We start from the raw sequence: 15,238 nt of genomic DNA on the forward strand, positions 1-15,238 counted from the left end.
TAATAAGACCAGAGCTTTTAAATTGGAATTACCCTCATAAAGCATGAGCCAACCACCAATCTGGGGTTTTAGTGATAGTAGTTTGAAGAAAACATTGGTATTCTAGTCTAATGCACTCACTGAGCTGTCCAGGGTTCTGACCTCCACACTGGTGGAGTACCTTTTTTATCCTTAATCTGGATGCCAGTGTTTTTACCTTAAATCTTGAACACCTTGGATATAGGTTGTGATTACTAATCTTGACTAAGTCTGTAGTTCATCTGAGCTTTCTGCACTGCATACAAACTGAAAAATTATAGTGTTAGGACTTTTAAATTAAGGACCATGGGCACAAAGTCAGAAGGCTTAGACTTTGGTAACAGTTGCACCATACATTAGCCATGTGACTTTGAAGAAGTCCCTGAATGTTTGAGCCTCACTTTTCTCATCATTGCTGGACAATAAAATGTGAAATTTATCTACAACATAAATAAAAGTAAAATAAAGAGCATTTAAAAATGTAAAAGAAAAGAAAAAGAAAAATATCTTATTATAAAAGTAAGGATAGGACACAAAAGGTAAAATTCACAAATAAGAAATACAAATTACCTACACAACATACAAAAATTAACTCAAAATGGACTGAAGACCTCAATGTAAAACAATGGGTAGATCTTGAAAACATACATGTATGTCTTCAGACCTTGGTTTAAGCAATGGTTTCTTAGATATAACTCGAAAAGCACAATCAACAAAAGAAGAAAGTAGATAGATTGGGCTTCATCAAACTTCAAAACTTTTGTCCTATAAAGGGCACAGATTTGAACAATGCACAGAACTGGATAAAATAATCACACATCATATGTACAATAAGGGATTTTTATCTACAGTATATAAAGAACTCTTATAACTCAATAACATAAAGATAAATAATCCAATTAGAACAGACAGAGGATTTGGATAGACATTTCTCCAAAGAAGATATGTAAATGGTTGGTCAGTCAGCACAGGAAAAGATGCTCAACATTGTTAGCCATTAGGAAAGTGCAAATCAAACCACACTCAGATACCCATTCACATCAATGAGGATGGCTATAATTAAAAAGACAGATAATAACACATGGTGGTGACTATGTGGAAAAATTGAAATTCTTATACATTGCTGGTGGGATTATAAAATGGTACAACTCCTTTGGAAACAGTCTGGCAGTTCCTTTAACAACCAAACATATGGTTACCATATTACCCAGCAATTCTAAACCTAGGTATATACCAAAAGAAGTCAAAACATATCCACACAAAACTTATATAGAACACTCATAACAGAATTATTCATAATAGCCAAAACATGGGAACAACTCAAGTGCCCATCAAGTGATGAATGGATAAACAAAATGCGGTATGTAATATATATAATATATTTATATAAATATTTATATAAATTTATATATATTATATATATTTATACATTTATATAATATTTATATAAATGTATATATATATAATAAATGGACTACTATTTTGCAATAAAGAGGAATAAAGTACTGATACATGCTCCAAAAAAATGGATAGATCTTGAAAACATTATGTTAAGTGAAGGGAGCTAGTCACAAAAGACCACATATTGTATGATATAATTTGTATGAAATGTCCAGAAAAGGTAAATGTATAGACACAGAAGGAAGATTTGTGGTTGCTTTGGGCTGAAGGGGTTGGGAGGGGGTTAGAGTTAATGGAAAGTTAATGCTAATGCGTATGGGCATTTTTTTGAGTGATGATGATGTTTTTAAATTCACTGTGGTAATGGTTGTACAACTCTGTGACTACACTGAAAACCATTGAATTGTGTACTTTAAAAAGGTGAATTGTATGCTATGTGAATTATATATCAGTAAATGTTATGAAGAAACACAAATTACTAAGAAGCACCTGAAAAATCTCCTAACTTATTGGTTATTAAATAAATAATTAAAATCACTGTGAGATGCCATATATGCTTTATCAAATTGTGGAAATTAAAAGCACATGTGCGTGTGTGTGCGCGTGCAGTGTTGGAAAGGATCGAAAGAAATGACACCCTCTAAGTAGGCCGGTGAAAGTGTCGATTAGTTCAACCAATTTTGAAGACAATTTGACACTATGTATTAAATGCCTTAAAAATGTGCCTATCTTGTGACAGAGAATTCCACTTATAGAAAGTTACACAAAGGAATGGATTCAAATGTATGCCAGCACCTAGCTAAAGAAAGTTTGCAATATTGTTTATAGCATTAAAAATGTATAAAACACCAAGTTCCCATTAATTCCATAATGTGCTGTTCATTGAATAACAGTGCTATTACAGATGAATATCAATTGACATGGAAGGATGTTCATAATATAAGGAATTAGACACTGTGATGGCATTTTATGTAAAAAAAAAATGGTGGTTTAGAAGGATATATACCTTTCTGGATGATGGGATTATGAAAAAGTCTTGTTTCCTAACTAAGACTGAAATGTATAATACCAAACCTTAGGTTCACATCTCAGCTCTGCCTCTGACTGGTTGTGTGACATAATGTAAATTGATTAATTTCTATGTTCCTCAGTTTCCTGAGGTACCTATCCCATAATATTATGAGAATGAGTTTAATATATATAACACACTTAGATCAGTGCTTGGCACCCGTCATAATAAATGTTAGCAGTTATTGTTGTGATTCAGTTAAGGAAATCCCATTATTCTCCATTAAAATATTCTGCTTACATGACTTTTGTAAGCATAAAATGAGAACTGCGTGAGCCTACTCCACTTTATCCATAATTTAAGGTTTAGTCTAAGTTAAGAAATTTGTGTGAAATAAATGCTCCTTTCCAGATACCTTCTTTACACATGAGGAACAAAACTTCTTTAAAAAAAAAAACCCAAAACAATAACTGAAGACAAAATCTGACAGTTCTTTTGTTTAAACTCTTCTTACTAAGAATACTTTAAAATGCCAACACTATTTTCTTTGCTTAGAAGCATTTTAGAGCAACTCGTAAATTAAAGTAACTATTCAAGCTGGAATTCCATTGCTGACTTTGTCAAAATTTTCATTAGTCAGTTTTATGGGAGTGTAAATGCAAAGCAAATTATACCAAAAAGCATTAGTAATCTCAATCTATAGCACAAACCTGAAAATTTCTTTCCCCCAATAGATCAATATTTTTATACATTTAAAGGTAGAACTTAATAGTAAAAGAGCTGCTAAAGCTGAAATATTGTGCACAACTCTTTTCAACTGAGCAAAATAGAATAAGTTATCAATATGGAATTATCAATTTTCTCTAACAAGTAAAAATCTAAATATATTTAACTGACTAGTTCATTCACACATTCTCAGTGAAAATACCGATCAGTATTTGATGAAATATGAGAAACAATTGAGATCATATTCCCAACATTTATATCTATATACGCATAAGGGAGGTAAGAAACTTTAGAGGTATTCCAATTTTTAAATAATGACTTTCATTAGGTTTCTTAGAGAAAAAAACATACTCCATGTTATTCTGTATGTAACACCCTTATAACAATTCTCAAATATTTAACAGCCATCAATTACCAGTTAAAGTTATATCATCAGCCTTTTCTGTGTTCTTGGTATGTTATCAATAATGAAACTTTGAGAAATTTCTATCAGGTATTTCTGATCCTTCAGAGGATTCTCAACAATGGACTTGAAAAAAGCTCACAAGTGCCCCGTTACTACACAAAAGCTCCATGGAAAAGATAGCAGTGGAATAAAATTTCCATCTTAAAATTTTCTTAAACAGCGTCTTGTTTTACCATGGAAAGATTTTGAAATCCATGATGATCCTTCATAGCCAGGAAATTTGTTGCCGTTGTTGCGGAGGGGTACTATTTTTATAGCTTTATGGAGGCATAATTTTGATATACAATAAGTTGTACATATGTACAATGAACAAATTGATGAGTTTTGACACACATGTACACCAGTGAAATCATCACCACAATCAAGAGAATGAAATACCCATTATGGGAGATAATAATGTAAAATTTGATGATTATTATATTTTCAGGGGCATCTGACACATAGTATGCCGTATTTGTTGTCTTTTGAGCAAACCCATTCTCTCTAACTTATTATTACCATGGAACATGTTTGGAACATTAGCATACTAGTAGAACAAAGCAATGAGAAGAATCTAGGCTTTTTAATTTTGACATTTTTGAGGAGTATATGAATAGGTCTGAAGTTGGCTTTTGAATATACAATTGGACAACTGTGAAACCCTCAGTGCACATATGGTAGCTTTGAGTCCCACATAGCTTCACATTATGCTGCACTCCATACCTCACCTTTTCTAGAGAAACAGCAGTGTAGGACTGAACCTCATTTTTTTTTAAAACAACATCATTCCATAGACAATTTAGGAGCCAATATAGCATAAGACTTGTTTGCAAAGATGGGTCCAAATATGGGGAAAGTACTTCACAAGGTAAGTGATTGTCTTTCCTCCATCGGGTCATCTTTCCAATCTTAGAGTTGAAAAAAGAAAAAAAGAAGCTTCTTGGAATTCCCAACTTTTCAAATAAAATTGACTCTGCAAAAACAGCTTATAATTTGTACTGCTTTGGCTCAGGGTTTTTGAAAGGAAACATAGCTTTTCCTCTTGCCTATTGACATCCTATTGCCCTCGGCTGGTAGAGATGAAATCCAGTTGAGCGGTTTTTCCAAGACTTTCCTGATAGCTCTTTTCTGTACTTCGTTATTTTCAGCCTGGTTTTGGAAACAGCAGTTTAAGTGCGTAGAATCGGGGTTACAGATTCCCTTGTTTCCATCTGTGACCAATGCCCGTCTCTAACCCCTCACCCGGCAGACCCACACCTCAACGGGCGTGGGCACCATCTGAACTGTGGCCCTAAGATCTCCTGCTTCCCTTTTTTGCCTCCAGCTTAACTTTGTTGGTTGAGAGTGTGGCTTGCCTAGTCAGTCATGCTTCAGCTGGGGGCTGCTTCTACCTGCTGATCCTCTTCTTTTACCCCTCCCCAAATTAGGGGAAGATTCAAATAGACCCGGCACATCCCCCAATGGGGGCCTGCCCTTAGCAGGCCTGGGGCTGACATGTGCCGAGGAGGACTCGGAATAAGCAGGCCATTTTCACCTGCGTAATAACAGGCTTGGGAGTAGCGAAATAGCAGCAGCAGCAGCAGCAGCGACTGGAGGAGGAGGAGGAGGAGCGCAGGCAGCCGCTGAGGCGGGGCCGGGAGAAGGAGGAGGAGGGGGAAGGAGGAGGAGCTCAAGCGGGAAGAGCGCAGGCAGTGGATCCGCGCGAGTTGCAGTAGCAGCGGCCGCGGGGCTGAGACACCGCAGGCTCCCCAAGTCCAGCGTCCAGGCGCGGGCAGCAGCAGGGAGGGCCAAGCCGCCCAGCCACCGCATCTCGTCCCCGCCAAGTGCCTCGCCGCGCCCGGAGGACAGCCAGCCATGGCCGCGCCGCCGGATCCGCAAGACGAGCTGCTGCCGCTGGCCGGCCCCGGGTCCCAGTGGTTTGGGGACCGGGGGGAGGGGAGGGGGAAGACAAAGCGGTGACGCTGAAAGTGGCCCAGCCGGCTCCGGAGCCCGGGGAGCCCGGCCGGGGGATGGGCGCCAGGGCCGGGGAAGTGGCGCCGTGGGCAGCGGGCTCCGGCCCCGCCCGGCCGCCGCCCGTTGCCGTGGAAACTGCATTCACCCGGGTCCCTTTCTCCGCTGCTTTCTGCACCTCCCTCGAGGTCTCTACCTTAAGCACTAGCCCCACCCCGCACCCCCACTTCGCCACGGGAAATATTAGCGGACGGCAGAAAACGACAATTCTAATTTTTTCCAAAGGGTCAGAGGAAAGCCGAAATAACATCGATCCTTTCATTTTATTATCATAATTACTTAGGCTTTTACGATTGTCCTCACAGGCAAACCGTAGGATCCTGACTCCTGGAGCCCGGGTTTCAAGTTTCTCTCCCCCATCCGGGGTCTGGGGGCTGTGGGGCCGGCTTTTGGGGTGTGACGACTCGGGGGATGGGGGGCATATTTGCGCGCAGCGTGCGCCCCGATGACAGGGGACGCTGAAAACAAAGCGGCCAGCAGGCCCGCGCCCCGACCCGCCCGGGCACGGGCGGAGATGGGCTTTAACTCTCTCGCACCCCTTCTCTCCACGAATCCCCGCGCCCTTCTTTCTCCCAGTTCCCCTACCCCCACCGCCCCTGCGGACATAGGCATCCTCAGTGTGTGTGTGTCACATTCAGGACTGGCCACGTTGCAAGCGGATTGGGAGTTGTGGCAGCCCCCGCCCTGAGCCGACTTTCCTTTCCCAGATGCTCGGCTGCCCCCGATCTTACAGAGAGCTTTGAGATTTGGAATTCCCAAGTGTAGGGGACCCGGCAGCCGTGATGGAGGGATTGGGTGCTGGTGAATGAACCAGGCACGGTTTACCAGCAGCCTAGACCCGCCCGGGCATTTGCGAATTGTCCTGGGTTCGGTCTTCCTTGGCCAATTCCGTGTTCCGAGCAGGAGCACCCGGGTGCCCAGCGCGAGCTCCGCGCCCTGACGCACCCGGGGGGACGCACGGGAGAGGCGCGCTTTGGCGTGGGACTGCGGGTCTGGCCAGCACTATTGCACTTCCAGGCGGTGGGTTGGGGGCACTGTGTTGTGTGGTTTTCTCTTAGAAAGCTTTGCTTTGGTGGGATGGGAGTTGTGTAGTTTTTTAAATGTAGCGCTGGAGAGCTTGGAGTGGTGGGTGCGCCCTGAAGAGGAGGGGAAGAGAGGCGGGACGGTTGGGAATGCCTTGGCAGCTGGTTTAGGGAAACCCCTTCTCAAGACACTGCCTCTTCTGAAGGGTTATGTGGTGTGCATTAGGCAGTCTTAACGCTGCTCTTGGACAAAAGATCTGACGGGTAAAAGGAGATTTTGGGGGAAAAGATGTCAACATTTATTCTGAAAGGAAGAGAAAAAGTGGGCACCATAAACGAGCAGGAAAAAAAAAGAAGAAAGAAAATATGGAAGAAAGAAGGGAGAGAGGAAAAAATTCTAAAGCAGAAAACACATTTGTTATGTATTAATTATATCCGAGGGGGTAAGAATTTAAGTCTAAGCTTAATAGCCAGCTTCTAATAGATCTTCTGCATCTGAATAAACGAAAACAAAACTCATTATAATTGCAAAAGGAGATGGCAGAAGATAACAAGCTTAATGCAAAGAAAGGCAAATTTGTTATTACCACTCTTTGCTGAGGGATGCTCAAGAGGTTGTAACCATGTAAAGTATTTCTTTATGAGCATTACCTACTTCCCATTAGTGTCACCAAGGTTAAGTGCACTATGGAAAGGAAGTTATTTGCTCTGTGTTCTGTAACAGTACTATCTGCTAAAAACCAGTTACTACACATAAAATGCTTAGAACAATTCTTGTCACAGAGTAGGCATTTGCCATTTTAAAAATTGTCATGAAACCCACTCTGACAGTATTGTTACTATTATATTATTTAAAATTATCATTATTAAAATTATTTTGCTGTATTAAAGGTTTGGTATCCTAGGCAACAAAAACACCAGAAAAATCAAGCATGATGCTAAATTTGGGTGGAAGGAGAATGAAGAGTACACATTTTGCATATTTATATATAATTTTTTTAGTTTATTACTGCTGCTTGAAGAAATTATTCACATAGTTGTTGATTGTTTAATGTTTCGTATTAAGTACACTGGGTGGGTAGCTTTAAGAGACCCAGATGCCAGAAATAAATAGCTAGATCTTGAAAAATCCAAATAAAATCTGGGCCTGCTTACTCATCTGTTATTTCAGCAATTCTATTGCTATAAGTAAATTTAGCAGGTTGATCTTTAACTTTTTTAGGGGCAAAACTCAGCAGAAGCCTATCAAGCACACTGCCTTACTTAAAAAAATTTTTTTTAATGAGTGGTGCTCTTTAGGACTCAGATCAAATTAAGAAATAACTTATACTTTGAGAATGATGCATTATAAACAGTCTGTGTTTCTTTTGCAGAGGGAATATTAAAATGTTAGACAGATACTGATTTTTAACAATGATTTGTGAAAAACACTGCCAATAATGCCTTCTGAACACAGATTTTAGTTTTATACATTGATGATAATTAAAATTACCAAAAAAATTTCCAAAAATATTTCTCAGTAATTCTCCTGGAATATGTTTAAACCTCATTAAAACCGTGTATAAAACTATCAGTACTGTATTTTCAGGTGTTTTCCTTTTGTCCTTTTTGTAGAAGGGACATATTCTCACCAAAGAGTAACACTTTCTTCTCAAGCTACAATTTTTCATGTCTAAAATTTATAATGAGCATGTGAGATGATGTCTGTTGCCAAGGGAACATTTAATAGACCACATATAGGCTATAATGTTAGGATTGCTAATCATGAATAAGTGCCATCATACAATACTTGTCATAACTTTATACAAACGATGTTAAGATCAACTATTATGTTTTTCATGATCAGTTATTTTGTTCCTGGAAAATATTCAAAAGGAGCATACAATAAGACAGTAGAAGAATGGTCCTCTGTTTAAAGAAATAATTTAAAATAGAAGATCTGAACATAATTAAATGGTAAGATGTTTACTCATTGGCTGCTTTGGAAATTAACTTATTGACCGCTTTGTGCATGGAAGGCAAAGTAGAGAACAGAATGGAGAATGATCTTGATAAATCAGTCCAATATGATTTGCTTCAGTGATCTGGACTCATAGATAATTTTACTTAAATTTCTTGAAAACTGCAAAAAAAAAAAAAAAAAGAAAAAAAGAAAAAAAAAGATTTTCCAGGTTTATTTTACTTTGACCACAGTGCTTGTGAACTTTCATTTTGCATGTATCTATATCTTTATCTATGTCTAGAAATATACCAGGAACAACCTATCCACTTAGAAATTCGAAAACTCCCTCCTTAACAATTAATAGGTTAAACTGGAAATTAAAAATTATACATTAAAACTTAAGAGGCACATCTAAAGCTGCGCTGAGAGGAAAATTTGTAGCCCTAAGTATTTTTATTACTAAACAAGAAAAATTAAAAGAAAGCATTTAAATACTCAATTCAACTTTAAAAGTGTAAATGAAATCTATAAAAGTATAAATTAAGCCAGAAGAAAACGCAAGCCTGGAGTTAAGAAAGAAAGAAACAGAAATTAATGAATTTGAAAACAGAAGGAAAGTATAATTGATAAATTAGATCAAGAGCTGGTTCCTCAAAAATAAAATACTATCAGATATGATCCACTAATGCAATAATTAAACATGACTAAGTGCAATTTATTTATTTATTTTTATTTTTTATTTTTGACTAAGTGCAATTTTCAAGAAGAAATTCTTTAACATGACAAAGTACACACCTGACTAAACAGCAGTGGGCGCCATGCTCGATGGTGACGGGATAAACATTCTCATCCGAGGATGCCCCAACCACCCACGTGCGTTAACGACACTCTGGAAAAAGTGACCACTGCAGTTAGAGAAGAAATGAACCTCCTTCGAAAGCATCCGTTTGGAAAGCAATGAGGCAAAGGTATTACTTGCAGATAGTATGATAGTAGGCACAAAATTCCCAAGTGAACCAACTGTACAAAAGTCAGTCGCTTTCTTTAAATGCCAAAAAAAAAAAAAAAGAAAAGAAAAAGGAAAAAAAGCCAGTTGGAACAACGCGAGGCAGACACGGAGCCCGTTCAAGGGGCGCAGGAAGCCGGGGATCGGGAAGGCGTCCCTACAGGGCCCGGCGAGGCTGGCGCGGAGCGCACTAGGGACCGCAAGGCACCTTGTCCTTGGAGGGGCCAGAGAAGCCGCTCCCTGAGTGCCGGCTCACACTCGGCGCCACCCCAGGCCGACCCGCAGCGTCCACGCTCCTCTTGCGGGGTAATCCCACCATCTAGCTTGAAACTCTGGAAAGAAGACTGAAGGCAGAGGTCCAGCCGCAGGCGCGCAGGAGCCGCCGCCCGGAGCAGCAGGCGCGCGGGGCCGCCCGACGCCCAGGCCGCGCGCGGGTCGCCCCCAGGGAGCCGCGTCCACAGGGGCCGCTCCCGGGACGCCCCCAGGGAGCCGCGTCCACAGGAGCCGCGGGCCGTCCCGCTGCCATTGCCGACCGAGGCAGACAATCTCTCCGGCTGCTGGGACTGGCAGGGGCGAGCGTTCAGGTCCCACAACGGGGGGCGGAAGCTCGGGGCCCTGGCGGGAACGTACCGGGCCGGGCGGCAACGGTTCGGGCTGCCCCGCGCCCCCGCACCCCTGGAGATCCGCGGACCGAGGCGCCGCCGCCCTCGACTCTGCCCGGGCCCCAAGCGCTCCCGCTCTCCCCGACGGTGCCCTCGCCCCTCCCGCTCCCGGGCCCGCCGCACTCCTTATTGGACCCGCCCTCAGGCCTCAGCCCGGTCCCCTGAACCCAGGCCCCGGCGCTACCCGCGCAGCCCCGAGGGATGAAGCAGGAGGCGCTGTGCGCTGCGGGAGGGGCCGGGCCGGGCAGCTGTCGGCCGCCGCCTCGTGGCTGTCAGGCCTGGCTCTGGGGCTGGCGCTGATCTCCCGAGCCGCTGTTCACGACGCTGCCACCGCACCACTGCCGGCCCGACCGCGCGCTGCTGCCGCCCCGCGCTGCTCGCCCTGCACGGCCCCGCACTGCTCCGCGCCAGCCACCCGCGCCCGGGGCCCGCTCACGCCTGGAGCCCCTACCTGCTGCTGAGCTACCCGGAACCTGGGCCCGGTCCGAGCACACCAGCTTCCAACTGCACGCGGCCCTACACGCGCAGCTGGGACTATGCGTTGCCCGCCACCGGCCTCCTGCGCGGCCCAGTGACCCAGGTGCGCGGCCAGGGTATGGGAAACAGGCGGCCGGCGCTGGGAAGTGGGGGACACGGGCGGGATGGGGAGGGCACGGCCAGGGGATCTCTGGCCCCTCACCCGTTCCCCGACCTCCTTCGTGCTCGTCTGACCATGGGTCAGTGGGGCTTTCATTTGAGGGGTTAGGGCCTTCCTGGCATGGCCGCTGACAGATGGGACTTCCTGGCCCCTCCTGACTTCACCGTGGACACCCAGGCCCTGTAGTGAGCTGGAGGGGCAGCTGGCTTTCCAGTATATAAGCCACAGGCTAGCTCTCTAGTTGAAGACAAGGGTACCAGTCCCTGGGCTTGAAAGAGTGGGTGTCCTGGGGAAGGCCTAATACAGAGCCTGTGGTCAAGTGACAGGCAGCCATGGGGGTGGGGGGAGGAGGGATGGGGGGTGGTCAGCTGATCTGAAAGCAGAAAGTGGTGGATGCCAGGGCAGGGCCAGCAGCTGAGTCTGGAATGTTCTAAGGCTGGGCTTTGGCCTGCACCAGTAGCAGTCTGGAATCGACCCCCAGGCTTTGAGTTCAGGGAAGCATGTGGACCTTCAAGGCTGATGAAGGTTGACCTTGTACCTGGGAGGAGGTGTGGAGGCCTGGCTGGAGGCAGAGCTGCTGCAAGGGGCAATCCATTGTCTGGTGTCTCCCAGGCTCAGCTCCCTGCCTGCCCTTTGGCTAAGACCTGTCCTCCTCCCTCTGGCGGCCATTACCTCACAGCCCCTTACCCCTCCCCTGGGAGGATCCATCCTTAGTGTGAAAACTGGAGCAGGGTTGCCACATGTCATGCTACAGCCCACTTGGGGCCCCAAACCTGCTGGACCTCTCTCTTCCCCCTCCCCCTTCTAGTCCACCTAAACCCGCCCTCCCGTTTGGTGTGTGGATCAGTTGGTGCCCCTGCAGCTTTACCAAGTGATCTGATTTTGAAATGAAGGCTAGTGTAGCACCACCAAAAACAGCATGTTCAGATTGAGAAAAGAGGTGGGAACTCAGGCAGGGAGGGGCACAGCTGAGTTCAAGGGCTCTTGGCAGGAAAAAGCTGAGCGCTCTCAGGGCCACTCCCGGAGTCCCTCTTGAAACCCACAGGGCCCAGCCAGGCAGGACAGTGGAGGGGCCCCTAGCACACTTCTTAGTCCTGACTTAGAGCCAAGTCCCTGGGCTGGGGGATGGGTGGGCCGTGTTATAAAGTCCCAGGCCCTGTGCAGCCTGCTCTCTGGGAACAACAGGTAGAAATTATGGTTGGAGCAGCAGATAGGGGGTGAGGTGGGGGGCAGGTAGCAGGAGGAGTGAGACCCTGGCTAGAGAAAAGCAGAAACCATCAGGTGGAGGGCCCACCTCGATGCTCTGGCCAGACTTGGAACTGACATCCAGGTTTCCTGGGAACCAGGTCACCTGGGGGCCTTAGACCACCAGTCAGGAGGCCCCACTACGTGACCTCGCCTAGGTCCCTCACCATATCTGAGCCTCAGTTTCCCCTTCTCTCCAGGGATGAGGGTGGAGCAGAACCTCTGGAGCCCCTTCCAGCCTGGTAAGCTGGGAATTCCTTACATCTCTGTGTCCCAGCTAGGAGAAAGGGAGAGGCCTGGTCCCAGGGGCCTGAGCTGGCTGACAGGTGACAGGTGGCCTCCTGCAGTGGGACCTTGTGTGTGAGGATGCCTGGAAGGGGCCACTGGAGCAGATGAGTCACCTCCTGGGCTGGCTGCTGGGCTGTGTCCTCCTGGGGGCCATCTGTGACCGGTGAGATGGGGCCCCCCCCACAGCCTGGCCCAGGCCCCTCGGGGGAGGAAGCAACACTTCTGGACTCTGAGGCAGCCTCTGTGTCCCTCGCCATCCCGCAGGTTTGGCCGCCGGCCTGTGTTTGTGGGGTCCCTGGTGCTGGCCACGGTCCTGGGCACTGGCATGGCACTGACTGCCAGCTTCCCTGCACTGCTGGCCCTGTGGCTGCTGCTGGGGTCTGCCCTGGCAGGTGCCTTCCTTGTGTTCTACGTGGCTCGTGAGTAGCGCGGGGGGATCTGGGGGCGCCTCTGGGAGTGGCCCTACCTAGTCAAATGGGTTCTCAGGTTCCCCACCTCAGGAGTGGGTGGCAGGTGGCTAACTGCTCTGCAAGCCCTGGGGTTCATGGGCAGCCCCTGGGGTGGGGGCCTCAGCTCAGTCTGTCAGTGTCCACCCCAGGCCTGGAGCTCTGCGACACCCTGCACCACTTAGCCTTCTCCATGGGCATGCTACTGCTGCCCGGGCTGGCGGCGCTCACCCAGGACTGGCGCATCCTGAAGGGGCTGAGTGCCTTGGGGACTGGGCTCCTGCTGCTCTTTTGGGGGTGAGTGTCAGGAGTGGGGCTAGGGCCACCGTGTGGCAGGGACAGGTCACAGAGAGCCCTGGTAAGGTGTCCTGCCTTCGGGGTCTGGGGAGGGGCTGATCTCTGCCCCTGTGGGGGCAGGAGGTGCAGCTCAGGGGCCACGAGCTACCCTCACCCCCTTCGCAGGCTCCCAGCCCTGTTCCCTGAGTCCCCCTGTTGCCTGCTGGCCTTGGGGCAGCCGACCCGAGCTGGGAAGATCCTGTGGCACTTTGTGGAGGCCAGTACCTCACTGGAAGGGCGATCCCTGACAGGTGGACTACCCCCTGGAGAGGGGCATCCAGGTGCCTGAGGAGGCAGGAGGGGCATGGGCCAGGCTGGCTCAGAGAGGCGCCTGACCTCGGCCCCACCCCTCGTGTCCCCGTGGCTACAGAGCTGGGCCTGCTGTCTGCAGGGAGTCCCCAGCCCCAGAACCACTCTGCCCTTGTGCTCCTGCACAGCCGCATCACCTGGCGGAATGGGCTCATCCTGGGATTCTGTTCATAAGGAGGGGAAAGGGGGCAGCGGTGGAGTTGGGGGCGAAGGTTTGGTCCCTTAGCTCTGGACCTGCCCTACTTCCTGGATGCTGGCCTGGAGGCAGTGGCCACAGTGCTCCTGCTCCTGACAGCAGATCGCTAGGGACACCGGCCAGTCCTGCTGCTGACTACCATGGCCACTGGCCTAGCATCCCTGCTGCTGCTCACAGGAACCCAGTGTGAGCCCCAGCTGGCGGCCCAGGGGAGGTGACTGGGTGGCCGTCGTTCCTTTTATCCCAACTATCTAGTTTGTTGTGTGCTCGGGTAAACTGAGGCCCAAAGGAGGCTGTTACTTGATAGAGATAAGTATCAGGATGCTGGCCAGACAGGTCACAGGGTGGGGGTGGGCTGCAGTTGCCCCACGGTGAGGAGGCCAGAACAGGGTGCAGTGGGGGGCACGATGGGAGAGCCCTACTGTGTGATAGGACCCTTCAGAGGTCAGGAAGCTGGAGAAGGCTGGCAACAGGTGGGAAGGAACCTGGCCTGAGCGGGTGCCTGTGCCCTCCAACTCCAGACCTGCCCGGCTGGGCCCTGCTGCCGCCCACTGCGCTGGGTCTCGTGGCCTCCCAGGCCCTGTCCGTGCTCAGCTGCCTCTACGCGGTGGAGCTCCTGCCCACGGTGACCTGGTGAGCGCCAAGGCATGGGGAGCCCCCAGGCAGGGGAGGGGCCAGGCGGACAGCCCCAGGCTTATGCACTCCTCCCAGCCCTCCTCCTGGGTGGGGGGTTGGGACCTGCTCAAAGGGGGTCCCGTCCAGGCGGGGTCGGGGTCGGAGGTGATGTAGGCCAAATGGGGGAATAGAGGGGAAAGCCTCGCCAGGGTAGTAGTCGGGGGCAAGTTGGCGCCATTTTCCTCGCTACAGAGTAAAGCTCTTACCAGGGCGTGGAGCAGCTCTTGCCCAAACCCCTCATTTATTCCTAATTTCCGGGCTCCTTGACCTCTAAGGGCAACCCCGGGGCGGGTCACCGGGGGTTGACGCAGGCGGGCATCCGTCTGTCCGTCTGTCGGCAGGGGCGTGGGCCTGGGCCTGGTGCTGGCCACGGGCTTCCTGGGCCAGGTGGCCGCGCCCCTCTCCGCCGTCCACGGCCGCCGCGGCTTCTTCCTGCGCCACGTGCTGGCGCCACGTGCTGTTCGCCGCGCTGCTGCCTGAGACCCGCCGGCGCCCGCTGCCCCCGCGCCTGCCCGACGCCGAGCAACTCCACCGCGGCCCGCTCTTCCCCGGCCGCCCGCGCCCCCAGGCCCACCAGCCCCTGCTGCCACCCCCCAGCCCCCGCGCGGCCGCCTGCGACCCTCGGCAGCACTACCCGGCCTGGCGGAGCCCCCGCACCAGGAAGGGGTGCCCAGCTGAGCATCCCAGCGTCCCGGCCTGTGAGGCCCCCCGCCGGGTGCCACCACAGGCAGGGTGGCACGCTGGGGACAGCGCAGGGGTGGGCGGGGTCTCTCCTCCCAGCAACGCTGTTCATGTAAGGGGAATAAAGGGGGTTCCACAAGGGCTCTCCCTGCTCCTTCCTCTGCTGTGGCCACAGCCCTCCATG

The 15,238-nt window shown here is 48.9% G+C and overlaps 1 pseudogene; it reads left to right on the top strand.

The window, feature by feature from the left end:
• The first annotated feature begins 10,998 nt into the window (after positions 1-10,998).
• On the top strand, positions 10,999-15,170 carry LOC143651352 (putative solute carrier family 22 member 31; annotated as a pseudogene).
• The last annotated feature ends 68 nt before the right edge of the window (positions 15,171-15,238 follow it).

The sequence above is a fragment of the Tamandua tetradactyla genome, chromosome 12 (assembly GCF_023851605.1).
Source record: "Tamandua tetradactyla isolate mTamTet1 chromosome 12, mTamTet1.pri, whole genome shotgun sequence".
NCBI lineage: Eukaryota > Metazoa > Chordata > Mammalia > Pilosa > Myrmecophagidae > Tamandua > Tamandua tetradactyla.